The sequence below is a fragment of the Scyliorhinus canicula genome, chromosome 4 (genome assembly GCF_902713615.1).
Source record: "Scyliorhinus canicula chromosome 4, sScyCan1.1, whole genome shotgun sequence".
Taxonomy (NCBI): domain Eukaryota; kingdom Metazoa; phylum Chordata; class Chondrichthyes; order Carcharhiniformes; family Scyliorhinidae; genus Scyliorhinus; species Scyliorhinus canicula.
This window is the reverse complement of record NC_052149.1, coordinates 191,781,193-191,796,317: the sequence shown is the minus strand read 5'-3', so window position 1 is coordinate 191,796,317 and position 15,125 is coordinate 191,781,193. Positions and strand designations below refer to the sequence as shown.

Below are 15,125 nucleotides of genomic sequence, written 5' to 3'. Positions count from 1 at the left end.
AGGCTACCTTGTATTAATCAGGATTGCTGCCCCATCCAAACCTTGTGATCTCTAACCCACAAATGGGTCCCCCGCAACAGCACCACATCAGCCTTCAAAGTCTTAAATCACTTTAACGGGCCACTCAACCCCCATGTGGCTCACATTCCACGTGACCAGACAGATTTTTTTGTGGGGGGAGGGGTAATTCTCTACCCACCCCCCCCAACAAAGTTGGCCATTCCTACCTACTGAGGCAGTCCAGCAACACACCAAGGATCAACACCAGACCCATCTAAGATGGCCACATTATTCTCCAACGCAACAGGACAAAAAGACCCCAAACACCGTTAGAAAACTAACCCACTCCTCCGCCCTTGCCCGAACAACACATCCAAACAAGCCCGAGTCAGATCCTCAAGTAACAGCACCGCCCCCCCCCCCCCCCCCCCCCCCCGGGGACCAAGCCCCAACCACCCAGTAACCATAAATCTAAGATCATACCTAACAGACCCCCATAGGAGCCGCAGATAACCCCATCCCTTTACTTCCGTTGATTAACTATTCCAGTTAGCAGGGTGGTCCCACACAGATCTGTTCATAACCCCAAAGAATTCCAAAACATCAAACCAACCCCCCAGCCAGTTCACTCATTCCAGAAAAACGCAACATGAACAATAAGCAACACACATCCCACCAACCCCATAATACAATTCCATATGTCAAGTTACACAACAGCCCAATCAACACCCTTTCAACCATTGACAATAAAAAGTAAAAAAAACAGCCAAACAAACCCCCACCTACCTTCAAACAAACATCCCTCAACCTGTACAATACAAACTACAACTATTTCAAGCTCAGTCCATTTCTCTGGACGATGACTCAGCTTCCTCTGGAGTCTCAATTAGTGGTCCTTATTTTCATAGGCCATCTGAATGCAGGCGGGGTAAATCGCACCTATTCGACTTTATGGTACAGTTCTGCCTTGGCTATATTGAGAAGCTGCACACCGCCAGGCTAGTTCCGTTCCAACATCCTGTTAGATGTTTACCTAGTGGCCTTTCGATCTGCACTCCCAATGCTCCTTCGTCCACCGTAAAACTCGATCCTGGTAGCTGTGAAATTGCATGAGGTGGCTCATCAGCACGGGGCCTCTGCCTCAACAACCTGTGGGCTTGGTCCAGCTCGTGAGGGGCCATCATACCCACTTCCCCATCTCCCAGAACTGCACCATAAACTCTCGGGTTCGGGCCCTCCAGTAGCCTAACTACTCAGATTCTGCCAGGGATCTCACGGCAGTTTCTGCAGTTCCACAGCTAAGATTTCAACAGTTAGTGGGGTGACCCGATACCTGAATCACCTGCACCATTTTCCTCCACACCAAGGCATTCAAAGCTTTCACTTTTGAATCTGCTTCTTTCCTCTTCTGTTGCGTTGCCTAGATCTGTACCTATTACACATCCCCTGACTGTGGGACACTCAATCCATCGACCTCAAACAATTTCAGCCCAGATTTCCATAGCAGGTCGGGTGAAAATATTCCACCTTTTTAACCCACACAAGCAGGGACCTACCCAGTAGGAACAGAGCTTATGCACATGGGAAAAGAACAAAAACTCATTACTGGGTGCACCCCCCCCCCCCCCCCCCCCCCCCCAGCATCAACCTACTCGATTAGAGGCCAGAAGTGCGTTCGCCACTACTCAACGATTTAAGTCTGGACTAGTCCACTTTATGATCCAGTACACAATTAAAGTCCCTCCCAGAACCAGCATGCATATTTGGATCAGGATTGGAACAGATTCTTAATAAATATCAAGTTGTCCCAGTTGGGGCTGTCACAATGAGCAAACTAACCCCTCTCCCCACCAAACTGAAACCAAACCCAAGATCCAAACCCTCTTTCCCCCCCCCCCCCCCCCCAATGCAGATGCTATGCCAGCCAAACCTGACCAAACCAGTTCAACAGCTGCAGCTCCTGCATTCCCCCCATTTCTCTCCCCCCCCCCCCCCCCCCCCCCCATTTGCTAGCCTCTTATTGTTAGTGGGGCAGTCCCACCCCAGGACAAAGAAAATACAACATTGCCCACCTCGGAGATAAAACATTCTGCATAGTACAGTACTCACTATAGAAAATCCCCCCTCAACTCCAGAAACAAATTTTAGCAACAAACACTAACTATATGCAAGATATGCAAACACCCTTCCAACTCAATACATTAAAAATCTCATGCAACACATGTAACTGGACCCAACGCCATGCTTTTTAACGAAAGTGTCCACTTCCTCCGTGCCTCAGAATTAGTGGTCCTCAGCCTCCTGTGACCCGCAACCTTGCCAGGTACACCACCCAAACAGAATTCCTTTGTTATACAAAACAGCCTTAACCTTATTAAAGGCTGCCCGCTTCCTCGGCAGCTCAGCCCTCATGCCCTGGTAAATCCTCATGTAATTTCCTTCCCACTTTGAATCACTGGTGTTCTTTGGCCCACTGCAGGCACCAATCCTCCCTCAAGCTGGGCAATCGAATAATGATCGCTCAAAGTGGCTCATTCAGCTGAGGCTTCTGCCAAAGTGTCTACTGAGCCTTGTCCAGCTCTAGAGGGGGTGAGGCACCACACTCGCCCATCATCCTAAGCATCTGCGATAGATATTCCATGGGTTTCGGACTCTCCACCCCCTCACGACTTTGAGGTTCCTTGACCAATAGCCTTCAATCTCTTATTCATCAGCCACCACCATCTCAGCTTCCAATGACCAAGCTGCTCACCTTTCCTCGTCAACACCTTCTCCATACCCTCTTGCCATGTTTCTTTACTGCCTTGGCAGTCTTATCAAGTTCACCTGGACAGGGCCCAGCTCCTTGTCAAAATCGACTTTGGTAGACGTCCCAACACCAACTTCCATTGCTTATCAAAGTGCTTGGTCTCACCAATTATCCTGTACAGTTGTAGCAAAACTTCCTTGCATTTATCCTCCATCCCCATTGCAATAAAGGCTAACATTTCATTCCCCTTCATAATTAACTTGCTGTACCTCTACACTAACTTGTTAACAAGGACACCCAGATCCCTCTACCACAGCATTCTGCTGCCTCACTCAATTTAAATAATATTCTGCTTTTCCCCTGACAATGAGGACAAGATCACATCGTACACTATATAGCAAATGTTAACACTTTCAATTTAATCTATTTATATCCATTTTGAAACTTCGCACCCTCCTCAGCTTACATCCCGACTTACAGAAACATAGAAAAAAATAGGCCGTTTGGCCCTTCGAGCCTGCTCCACCATTAAATGTGATCATGATTGATCGTCTATCTCAACACTATGTACTACCCCACTCTCCCCATACCTTAGGATGTTGAAATCTATTTCCTTCTTAAATTCACTGACTTGGTGTTTACGTCCTTCTGTGGTAGAGAAATCGAGTTCCCCATCCTCTGCATAGACTTTTCTTCACTCCAGTCCTATATAGCCCACCCCATATCCTGAGACCCCTTATTCTAGATCCCCCCCCCCCCCCGGCACCAACCACCACCTGAAGAAAAAAAATCCCTGTAGCCAGTCCTGTCAGATTGTTTATGTTTCAATTAGATTACCTTATTCTTCTTAATTCCAGTGGATACATGTCCAGTTGACCCAACCTTTCCTCATACAATTCTGTATTCCCAAGAATCAGTCTGGTGAGCTTCACTGTACTCCCTCCATGGTAAGTATATCCTTTCTTAGGCAAGGAGACCAAAACTGCACTCAATACTCCAGGTGTGGTCTCACCAACACCCTGTACAGCTACAGTTAAAAAAAAGAGATCCTTGCTGCTGTATTAAAGTCCTCTTGCAATGAAGGCCAACATATCATTTGTCTTGCTAACTGCTTGTTGTACCTGCATGCTTGCTTTCAGTGACTGGTGTACCAAGACACCCAGATCCCTATGCACATCAACATTTCCCAATCTATCACCATTTAAATAATACTCTGCCATTCGGATTCCTGATCCAAAGTGGATAACTTCAAACAGCCACATTGTACTGTATCTGCACACAACCTGTCTAAAATCACTGTGAAGCCCTCCTCACCAAGTTGCATCATCGTCAAACTTGGAAATATTATTTTTGTTTTCCTCACCCCAAATCATTGGTGTATGTTGTGGATAGCTGGGGCCCCAAGCTCTGATCCCTACAGAAATCAACAATTACCACTTGCCATTTCAGTAAAGACCCATTTATTCCTACTGTTTCTGATCTGCTAACGAATTCTCCAATGTTGCCAATATATTACCCCCAATCCCATGTGCTTTCATTTTGTACACTAACCTCATGTGGGGCTTTATCAAAAGCGTTCTGAAAATCCAAATACACATCCACTGGTTCACGCTTATCTATTCTACTAGTCATGTCCTCAAAAGACTCCAGCAGGTTTGTCAAACATGACAATGTTATATTTATCTAATCCCATTGATATTTTCTATGTGTCCTGTTAGCACATTCTTTATAATACTCTAGCATTTTCCCAACTACTGTTGCTAGGCTAGCTGGTCTGTAATTCCCTCCCTCCTTTTAAGCAGATGGGTGACGTCTGCCACCCTCCAATCTGCTAGGACTGCTCCAGAATTTTTGAAGATGATAACCAACACATTCACCACTTCCCTGGCCACCTCCTTTAGTACCTTGGGATGCATCAGCTTTCAGTTCCATTAATTTCACCAGCACTATTTTTCTAGTAATACAAACCTCCTCTTCAATTCCACCCGCTGAATACCCTTTATTCCTTAGAATCTCTGGGAATGTGAAGTCAGAACTGAAGTACTTGTTCAATTGCTGTGCCATTTCCTTGTTCTCTTTTATAAATTCTCCTGTGTTGGACTGTAAGGATCCTATTTATCTTCACTATTTTTAAAATATACTTACAGAAGCTTTTACAGTTCGCTGTTATGTTACTTGAAAGTTTATCCTTAGTCAGTTTCTTGTTAAACAATCTTCTATCCATGGCTGGCCTTTGAGCATAGACAAGTATTTTAACGGGAAATGGCTACTTGGGTTGGGTGCTGCAACGATCACCAGCTCCAAAGGAGCCGTGTCAGAATGGGATTAATACTTTCAGCAAGGTGGAAAAGGAGTAATCTACAATCGGACTCAAATATTTTACTTCCACTGTTAGCTCATAGTAATGTTATGTTGTCATAGCAACCTATTGCAAGCTACTATACAAGGTCATTTACCACAGCATATACTGTTATGTAAAGTATTCGACTTAGGAGGCATTCGAGGAAAAGCAAATACTAAATGATTGATTTAAATTAAAACAGTTGAGAAAGATGGGAGGGCTCGATTGGAGCATAAACATCGGCATGGACGAGTTGGGCCGAATGGCCCCTTTCTGTGCCGTATATTCTAGGCAGTCTTATTGGACTACAACGGTAATATAAATCCGTTCAAAACTAAGCACACATCGAAAGGGCGTAGTTGGGAACAGGAATACGAATCTTTACTACACAATAGGGCAAAAACTAAACATTTCCAAAGCGGATCCGGATAATTAGTTGAACGGAATTTCTATTCAGGAAGTAGCGCGGTGTCGAATTAATTAACATGTATAAAAGTAGCAAACCTTTATCTAAAGATTTTTAGCCGATAGGCAGCGTACACGCATTAAGTACAGTGAAACATTACGTGTCCCTTTCCCAGCTACTGAGATTACAAAATACCAAAACGCAACAGAAAATTAAACGTAAACTTCCTGAAAGGCGCAACGCACACAATTTCAACGTTCATGCAAGGCGAGAAAGTATACAAGGAAGCGTACTGAAACCATCTTAACGGCCTTCTAGAATGATCGACAAAACCTCCATCTGCTCTCCCCCCCCCCCCCCCCCCCCCCCCGATAAAAACAAGCGTGCGTAAAGGCGTTGTTGATAAAACAAAAAACAGTCGCTGCAACCAAGAAAACTGCAGGGCTTGGAAACGACCACAGCAGGTAGACACGAAAACAAACACACCTACACCAAAACGCAGTTACGCTTTTATTTTGCAAAAAAAGTCAGCTTTTGTCGGTGGACAACACAAGTCCCCCCCCACCACCAAAGTACTCGTAGGTCGGTCCCCATCAAATCAGCAAAAGGACAGTTTAGCCACTGGTAAACAACGTGCGATTATTATCTGTCGGAAAAAATATCGAAACTGGTTAAATCCACCCCCTTCGCGCATCTGTTTGTACAGAAGTGAATATAAACGGGTGCAGCTAAAAAAGAAAAAGTTCAATTTTTTAAAAAGTGATAAAGTGACGGTGAAGCTTTGCAGCCACAGCTCCCCGCCCTGCCGGACCAGCCACCATCGGCCGCGGCTGCGAAGGTGGCGCGTGCGCAGTGGCCTGCTGGCCCTGCAACCACCGGGCACATGCGCAGTGCAGCCCAGCGGCTGGGACTGAATTGGCCGGCTGCTCGAACAAGTACACGGGACTCAGGCCGATCCCGCACTTACCTGTCCGGGCCCAACCAATCGAGCTCGGCGCAGACCACTCCGGCCTCGATTACTTCCAGCCGTAGTGTCTGAAAATATCGCCGTGACTCGCTTCAAAACGCCGGCCGCAATCTCCTGAAATTGCTGGCTCTTTTTTTCTCCTGTTCTTTGGACTTTTTTTTCCCCTCTCTGTCTGTCTGCCCCCCCTCCCCCGATATATTTTCTTCGGTAGTGATCAGGGCATCTGCGTCACCAACCGATTCTGCTGCCGGAAGTCGCGTCATCGGGTTGAGCAGACCGCCCATTGGCTGGCGGGCTGTGCGGTTACGTCATTGAGAAGCAAGCAGCTGCTGTTAGGCAGGGCGTTGCCATGGAGCCCGGGATGGGAGTGGCAGCAAGTCGAAGCGTTCCGGGGTCAGGATGCAGGAGGAAAACCATCTTCCAACAAATAATCCTAATTGGTTACATATTCAATTTTATTAGGAGAGTTGCAATATTCAATTTAGCATATCACGAATTAACGCTTTTTTTGGGATATTACCACTGTAGCTTACGTGATGATTTATTCATTACAGTGAGAGTGTAATAAATAGGCTTTGTAGTCAGAGTAGATGCTAATGCTGCACTCGTGCATGCAACGAGAAACTGACATGACACTACAAAATACAGCAGGCCATTGTGAGACCGCAGAGACAGTGGGCAATTTGGTATAAGTAATTGTCATGCTCTCCCCGTGTTTGTGTGGGTCTCACCCCCCCCCCCCCCCCCCCAACCCAAAGATGTGCAGGGTCAGTAGGTGGATTAGCCACTCTTTTGAGGTGCACCAACAAAATAGAAGAAAGGAAACAACAGGTGGATTAGCCATACTAAATTGACACTTATTTGGAAAAAAAAGTGGGTACGTTTTATAAAATAATTGTCATACTGACCCTAATCAGAATTTCGAACAATTGGAATTACAGCACTGTTTGTGTACAAGAGTATCGGTTGACCTTAGTTGTTATGTAAAACTGAAGTCAGTTGTTGCACCACACTACCAACTTCCTGAGGTCAGGAAAGACCAAGTAGGGCAGCACAGTGGCCTCGTGGTTAGCACAGCGGCCTCACGGCGCTGAGGTCCCAGGTTCGATCCTGGCTCTGGGTCACTGTCCATGTGGAGTTTGCACATTCTCCCTGTGTCTGCGTGGGTTTCACCCCCACAACCCAAAAATGTGCAGAGTAGGTGGATTGGCCACGCTAAATTGCCCCTTAATTGGAAAAAAATAAGTGGGTAATCTAAATTTTTTAAAAAAGGAAAGGCCAAGTAATAAAACCTTGTATAAAAACAGATGGTGCTGGAAAAACTCAGCAGGTCTGGCAAAAGCTGTGGAAAGAGAAACAGTTACCATTTCAAGTCCAAGATGACTTCTTGAAACGGGAGTGAGATAGAAATGTGATGGTTGTTTTGCTGTTGAAAAAGGGGAGAGCAAAATAGAAGCTCAGGGATAGGTTCGATGGCAGGAGATAGTAAATAACAAAGATGTCATGGAACACAAGATGTGGCAAGTAGTAAAGACAAAAGCTTTGGTCCCGAATAGGGATTAATAGCAGTAAAAGGGGTTAGCACTATGTGAAAGCAAAAACATGAGAACAAGATGCAGACTGGCACTTTGAGGATAAAAATTTGAAATGGGGCACTGAGTTCATGGTCTGGATTTACTGTACTCAATGTTGAGTCCAGAAGGCTTTAAAGTGCCTAATCGGTAAATGAGGTGCTGTTCCTCCAGTTTGCTTCACTAGAACATTGGAGCAATCCAGGGACAAAAATGTGAGCAAGGTGGTCAATTGAAATGGAAACTGACAGAAAGGTTGGGGTCGTGCTTGCGAACTGAGCAGTGTTCTGCAAAACTGTCACCAATTCTGCATTTAGTCTCTCCAATGCAAGAGGAGACCACATTGTGAACAGCGAGTACAGCAGACTAAATTGAAAGAAATGCAAGGAACACGCTGTTTCACCTGTGAGGAGTGTTTGGGCATTGGACGGTGAGGAGGGAGGAGGTAAAGGGGTAGATATTACACCTCATGCGATTGCATGGGATGTTGCTGTGGGAAGGAGGTGAGGTGTGTTAGGGATGATAGCGCCGTGGACCAGGGTGTCACAGAGGGAACGGTCCCTTTGGAATACCAATAGGGCAGGTGTGGGAAAATATATTTGCTGTTGACATCATGCTGGAGTTTGTGGAAATGGCAGACGATGATCCTTTGAATATGGAAGCTGGTGGGATGGAAAGTAAGGGCAAAGAGGGTGGAGCCTGTGGAGGGAAGAACTCCAGAGGAGATGAGGCCAATGACAGCCCTGGAAACAATGGCCTGATGTTCAGTGGTGGGATTATGGTCCAGAAGAATGTAGGAAGAAGTGTTTGAGGTGCTCGGCCTCTGCAAGGTAAAGGCTGGTATGCCAGACAACAACAGCTACTAGGTTTGATAACAAATCAGGATTGGACCTGAGAGATTGGAGTGTGGCAAGTTCAGAGGGAGACTGATTAGAGTGGGTATGAGGAGCAGAGCAATTAAGACAGTCAATGTCATGCCGATAGTTCTCAATGCAAAGATCAAGAGCGGGTGAGAGGCCAGAGTAAGGGGTGCAGGCAGAAGAAGAATACTTGAGGTGGGTGAAAGAGTCCATTGAGTATCTTGCCCAAAGACATGAGTACAGAGATGAAGGCGATGGAAGAAGATCTCAATGTTGTTCCAAGCTCAAAATTCACTGAGATGCAAGCGTAAGTGGATAAAATGGAGTCCTTTGCTGAGCACAGAGCAGTCCTGCTGAGCAGTAAACGTCTGGAATTCCTGGCTTATATGTTTCAGTACTTCATACCATAATGCACTCACTTTATACTTCATGTGTGCTCTGCCCAAAGGTAAGTCTTTGGCATTTTATCTGCTGAAACTTCACCTTGAGCCATTTTCTTGGTAGTTTTTGTCAGTTGTGGTTTGTCATTGCCTCCACTTTCATGGGCAGGACAAGGAGGCAGGTCCCATGTCTATCTCTGTCAGAAAGGGAATCAAAACCGCACAGTTGATATTAATCTGAAAAATATGCTCGCCATCTAGCCAACTGAGCTTGTGTCAATGTACTATAAGAACCTTCATGAGTTGACAGTCAAATAAGTTAGTCATGGGAACCTGAAAAAGTCAGATTCTCAGCACCTGTACAGCAACATGTCACAGCAATTTGACATAGATGAAATATGTATGATGGTTATGTTAATCAGAGAGTGTAAATTGTATTTAAACTTGACACATTCCAGAACTAAGAAAGTAAGGTGCAAAACTTTAGATAAACTTGACTAACCACTGCTGAATGGCTTCTGTGCTGTAAATCTGTCTTATGTTTTGATTTACAGGGACACTGCAAACGCACTAACAGAAAGCAAGTCAAAGCCAATGGAAGTGGTGGAGAGCAACCTTGGGAGATGGTGGGGTCCGGTCTTGAATAGGCCATCTTCAAAAAATAAGCCAGAAGAAGGAAAATATTGGAAAACTGCATTAAAAACAAAAACCTGCAAACCTCTAGAGAGAAGGGGCATGGACTTCTGAGAATGGGCAGCACGGTAGCATTGTGGATAGCACAATCGCTTCACAGCTCCCCGTGTGTGCGTGGGTTTCCTCCGGGTGCTCCGGTTTCCTCCCACAGTCCAAAGATGTGCGGGTTAGGTGGATTGGCCATGATAAATTGCCCTTAGTGTTGGGTGGGGTTGCTGGGTTATGGGGGTGGGGTGGAGTTGTTGACCTTGGGTAGGGTGCTCTTTCCAAGAGCCAGTGTAGACTCGATGGGCCGAATGGCCTCCTTCTGCACTGTAAATTCTATGAAATTTCTATGAATACCTCAGATGTACGAGAATCATTTTTTAAAAATAGAAACTTAAATAGTGAACAAATAAATTCTATGTGAAAGGGAAACTTCAGCCTTTAACAATGTATATTGTGTTAACAAGAGAGATAAAAATAATATAAACTGAACTTGTTTAAGCACTGCTCTCAACCATTATTTTAATTCTACATAACTGCTGTAAAATATTTACTCAATATAAGCTTCCTTTTGCTGTTTTACTAATTTATCGACATTTGCCTTTGTGTTGTTTCTACCTTTATGGCACCAATTTTAGAAAGGAACTGACTAGGTTTGGATTGAGGGAGGGTAAGAACTGCTTTTTGACAAAAGCATCAATTGGCAATGCTGCAAATTAAATTAAACGCAAGTGCCTGGTCTAAATGAATTGGATGGTCATTAATTCTCGGAATATGGGCATTGCTGGCAAGGACTGCAGTTGCTGGCCATCTTGGTTGTGCTCGAAAAAGTGGTGGAACCTTATTCTTTAACTGCTGCAGCCCATATGGTGAAGGTACTCCCATAGCGCTGTTGGGTAGGACGTTTCAGAAATATATGTCCAAGTCAGGGTGATGTAACTTGGAGAGAAACTTGGATTGATAATATTCCCATGCACCCATTGCCCTTGTCTTTCCACTTTAAAAAAATTATTTCATGGGATGATGTGGCCATTGGTGGCAAGGCAAGCATTTGTTGCCCATCCCTAATTTTCACAGTAACTTCATTGAAGCCTACTTGTGACAATAAGCGATTATTATTATTACATTTGAACTTTTTAAGCCATTTCGGAAGCAAGTCAATACTTAACCGTATTGTTGTAAGTGTGGAGTCACATATAAACCAGACCAAATAAGGGTGGCGGATTTCCTCCCTAAAAGAAATTAGTGAAGCAGATGGGTTTTCAGAAAAACTAATGATAACTACATGGTACTCATTAATGAGATGAGATTTAAATTCCAGATTTATTAATTGAATTCAAATTCAATTTCAGTTATTAGCCTGGGCCTCTGGATTATTCATCCAGTGACATTACAACTGCACCACTGTCTCCCCCCTAAAGATTTTGGACTTGGGAGGCTCTGCCAAAAAAGATTTGGCAACTTAGAACATAGAACAGTACAGCACAGAACAGGCCCTTCGGCCCTCGATGTTGTGCCGAGCAATGATCACCCTACTTAAACCCACGGAACCCGTATCCCAACAATCCCCCCATTAACCTTACACAACGGGCAATTTAGCATGGCCAATCCACCTAACCCGCACATCTTTGGACTGTGGGAGGAAACCGGAGCACCCGGAGGAAACCCACGCACACACGGGGAGGACGTGCAGACTCCACACAGACAGTGACCCAGCCGGGAATCGAACCTGGGACCATTGGAGCTGTAAAGCATTGATGCTAACCACCATGCTACCGTGAAGCCCTTGCTGCAGTGTATCCTGTAGACACAATAGCCAAAATATGCTGGTGGTGGATATATAGGCTGAGAACTGATTAAGCAATCAGGCATATTAGATACACAAACAGTGAAGTCATGCTAAACCTTTACAAATATTCTGGTAAGGCCTCAATTTGTGTATTCTGTACCATTCTGGACACCACACTTTGGGAGAATGTCAAGACCCAAGGGAGAATACAGAGGAAATTTAGCAGAATTTTACCAAGGACAAAGGACTTCAGTTATTTGGGAAAATTTCAAGAAACTAGGATTGCTCTTCTTGCAGCAGGGAATATTGCGAGGAGACCTAATAGAGATCTTCAAAATTATGAAGCGTTTTGAGACAACAAGTATGGCAAAACTGTAGGTCTGTAATCAGAGGGCATAGATTTGAAATTAATTACCAAAAGTATTAGGTAGGATACTGAGACATGTAGTCGACAGAGGGATTTGGAGTGCATGCCCACAAATCCCTGATGGTAGCAGTAGTGGTGGATAAGATAGTTAAAAATATTAGCTGATGTACAGAATAAAAAACAGGACGGTAATGCTAGTACTGTATAAAATGTGCATTAGGCCACATCTAGAGTACAATGTATAGTCTGGCCATCATGTTGCAGGAAGGTTGCGATTACGTTGGAGAGGGTACAGAGGAGATTTGTAAGGATAACTATAAGGAAAGATTGGATATAGTGGGATTTCTTTGGAATAGAGGAGGCTGGGAGGAGATTTATGTGTTCAAAATTATGAGGGGCCTAGAGAGGATAGAAAGGACCTTTTTCCTGTAGCAGAGAGATCAATGACTTTCAGGGCTCCACCATGACCTGTAAAATGGGATTAGGCTGTGTTGCTGTGTATTCAATACTGATTGCTTAATCAGCTCTCAGCCTACAAATAGCTGTGTAGCTAGCAGAGACATGATGGGCCAAATAGCATTGTTCTTCACTGAAAACATTTTGTATCGCTTTAGAGGGAAATGAAAAATTTCTTCACACAAGATTGTTAATACCCTGGAATGTATTACCTAAAAGGGTGGTAGAATCATATTCCACAGAAACTTTGAAAATGACACATACTTGAAGAAGACTAATTTGCAGGGTTATGGGGAAACAGCTGAGGTTTGTGTCTAAACTGGTATAATGGGCTGAATCCCCTGCTGTGCTGTAAGATTGTATAATTCTAAATTCTGAGTATTGTGCTGATTAAGTTGTGAAATTGAATACATTAGCTGTACAGTAAGTTAGATGTGATAGCTGAATTGAAGTTATGGTTAAGAGAGCTGAGTGAACTTCTGAATGAGTCATTAGAGTTCTATAAATATAATAAAAGTCAATATTACAAGACGCTGATTGAATAAAATGCTGACTAAAGGAAGCTTGTGCTGACATAAGATGAAAGAGGGAATTTTGTCCACAGAGTAGGGGTTGAGTGTTGAGAGGGATGAGGCTCATTACATGTTCTGAATATTTTATAATGTTTGTACTTGTTAATAGCTAAGCAGGTAGGAGTATAAACATGACAATATTAGGAGTTAGGTTAGTGATATGTGCAGCATGCATGCTGCAGAATATATTGATTCTGCAAAATGTCTAGGAGTGCACATACATATCATGTACTAAATCTAATACCATGCATGCACAGCTGTTTATCTTCTGTTGCAGAAATGTGGGTCAGGACAATGGACATTTTGTTCAAAATTGAAATCCAGTTCAAATGTATTATGGATTAGTACATGCTGTGCTATCAGTATTTCTTACATTGGTGCTTCCCCTTTATTACTTCATGGAGATGTCTGTCTTACATCTGTGATGAATGTAAGAATTTCAGATGTATTGTATTATATGTAGTTGGTGCTGTCAGGGTTAAAAGCCTCGGTTAGTATGTTGTTTGTAAAAATCCTAATTTGAAAGGCAGCAGGTCTTTTAGAGACAGGCGCAATTAAAGCATCATAAAAGTTGGGCTATTTAAATTTTGATTATATAAATAAGGTTCCCTGGGGAGTAGATCATTTGAGACTTGTGATTAGCTTGGAAGGTTATGTAGTTAATGGGAGAGCCAGGATGAAGCAGTCAGGTGTTGAGTGTCCATTTTGAAGTCCAGTTAAAGAATGAACTGTGGACAGACCAGCAGCTGTTCTCAAAAGAGTGAGTTTTGATCCGTCTTTAACAGGAGCTGGGTCTCAAAGGCTAGCAGGTTAAACATTAGTTTGAGACAGGCAAGAATCTGCAAGCTGGGTCCAGAAGGATATCTCTTTCTCAAAGCAGGGTATCCAAGATATCTTTCGTAAGCTGAGATGGGTGTTTTTTGAGTGGAGATAAAGATAGCAGTTCGGACATATTGTTTCATTGTATTGATAAGCATTGTTTAATGGCTACTTGTAAGCTGTATGAGGTTAAAAGTTATTTTAATCCTGTGTTAGTAATAAAGTTTATTTTAATATACCAGATCCCTATTTGTGCATAGAATCACTCCTGCAGCAAAGTATCGTTTCCTCACAGTCTTTCAAATTTAATTAAATGTGGGGGTTTCTGTCCTTTGTCCACAGCAACGATGGGGTCTGGTCTGGGATCATAATACATCTAACTGACTGTCTTTCAGTTTTCCTTTCGGATGCTAGTTTTGTTGGAAAGATATGTATTGGCTAGCTGCTGGGAGTGACTCGGGATGATTGGGACTCTTTACTGCCTTCTGCAGTGACAACTGCTGGTGCCATTTCCGTTATTTTAATGGTCGCCTGGGCCTGATTGCTTGCATGGATCATTTGAGAGAGACAACTTGATGAAATGGGCAGAATGTTGTCCTAAGAAACGGCTTCTTCTGCCATAATCATATTGCTGGCAACTCATCACAATATCTTTTTTAAAAATTCATTTGTAGGATGTGCATATCGCTAGCTAGGCTGGCATTTATTGCCCTTGTTGCCCTTGAGACGGTGGTGATGAACTGCCTTCTTGAACTGCTACAGACCCTGAGGTGTAGGTACGCCCACTGTAGTGTTAGGAAGGGAATTACAGGACATTAACCCAGTGACAGTGAAGAAAGAGTGATATATTTGCAAGTCAGGATGAAGAGTGACTTAGAGGGGAACCTCCATGTGATGGTGTTCCCAGGTATCTGCTGCCTTTGTACTTCTAGATGGTCGTGTTCACAGGTTTGGAAGGTGCTGCATAAGTTCATGCATTGCATCTTGTAGATGGTACACACGGCTCCCACTGTTCATCAATGGTGGAGGGAGGGACAGCACGGTGGCGAAGTGGTTAGCACTGCTGCCTCATAGCGCGCGTTCCCAGGTTATATCCCGGCTCTGGGTCACTGTTCATGTGGAGTCTGCACATTATCTCCGTGATTGCGTGGGTTTCGCTCTCACAACCCA

The 15,125-nt window shown here is 44.0% G+C and overlaps 1 protein-coding gene across 3 annotated transcripts in view; it reads right to left on the bottom strand.

Annotated features, from left to right (window-relative positions):
• LOC119965263 (protein FAM13B-like) overlaps positions 1–6,700 on the bottom strand; it is a 212,025-nt gene extending 205,325 nt beyond the window's left edge. For all 3 annotated transcript variants that reach the window (XM_038795769.1, XM_038795770.1, XM_038795771.1), the window contains exon 1: positions 6,464–6,700. The gene's annotated coding sequence lies outside the window, so the exon portion shown is untranslated. The remainder of the gene's footprint in view (positions 1–6,463) is intronic.
• Positions 6,701–15,125: the final 8,425 nt, after the last annotated feature.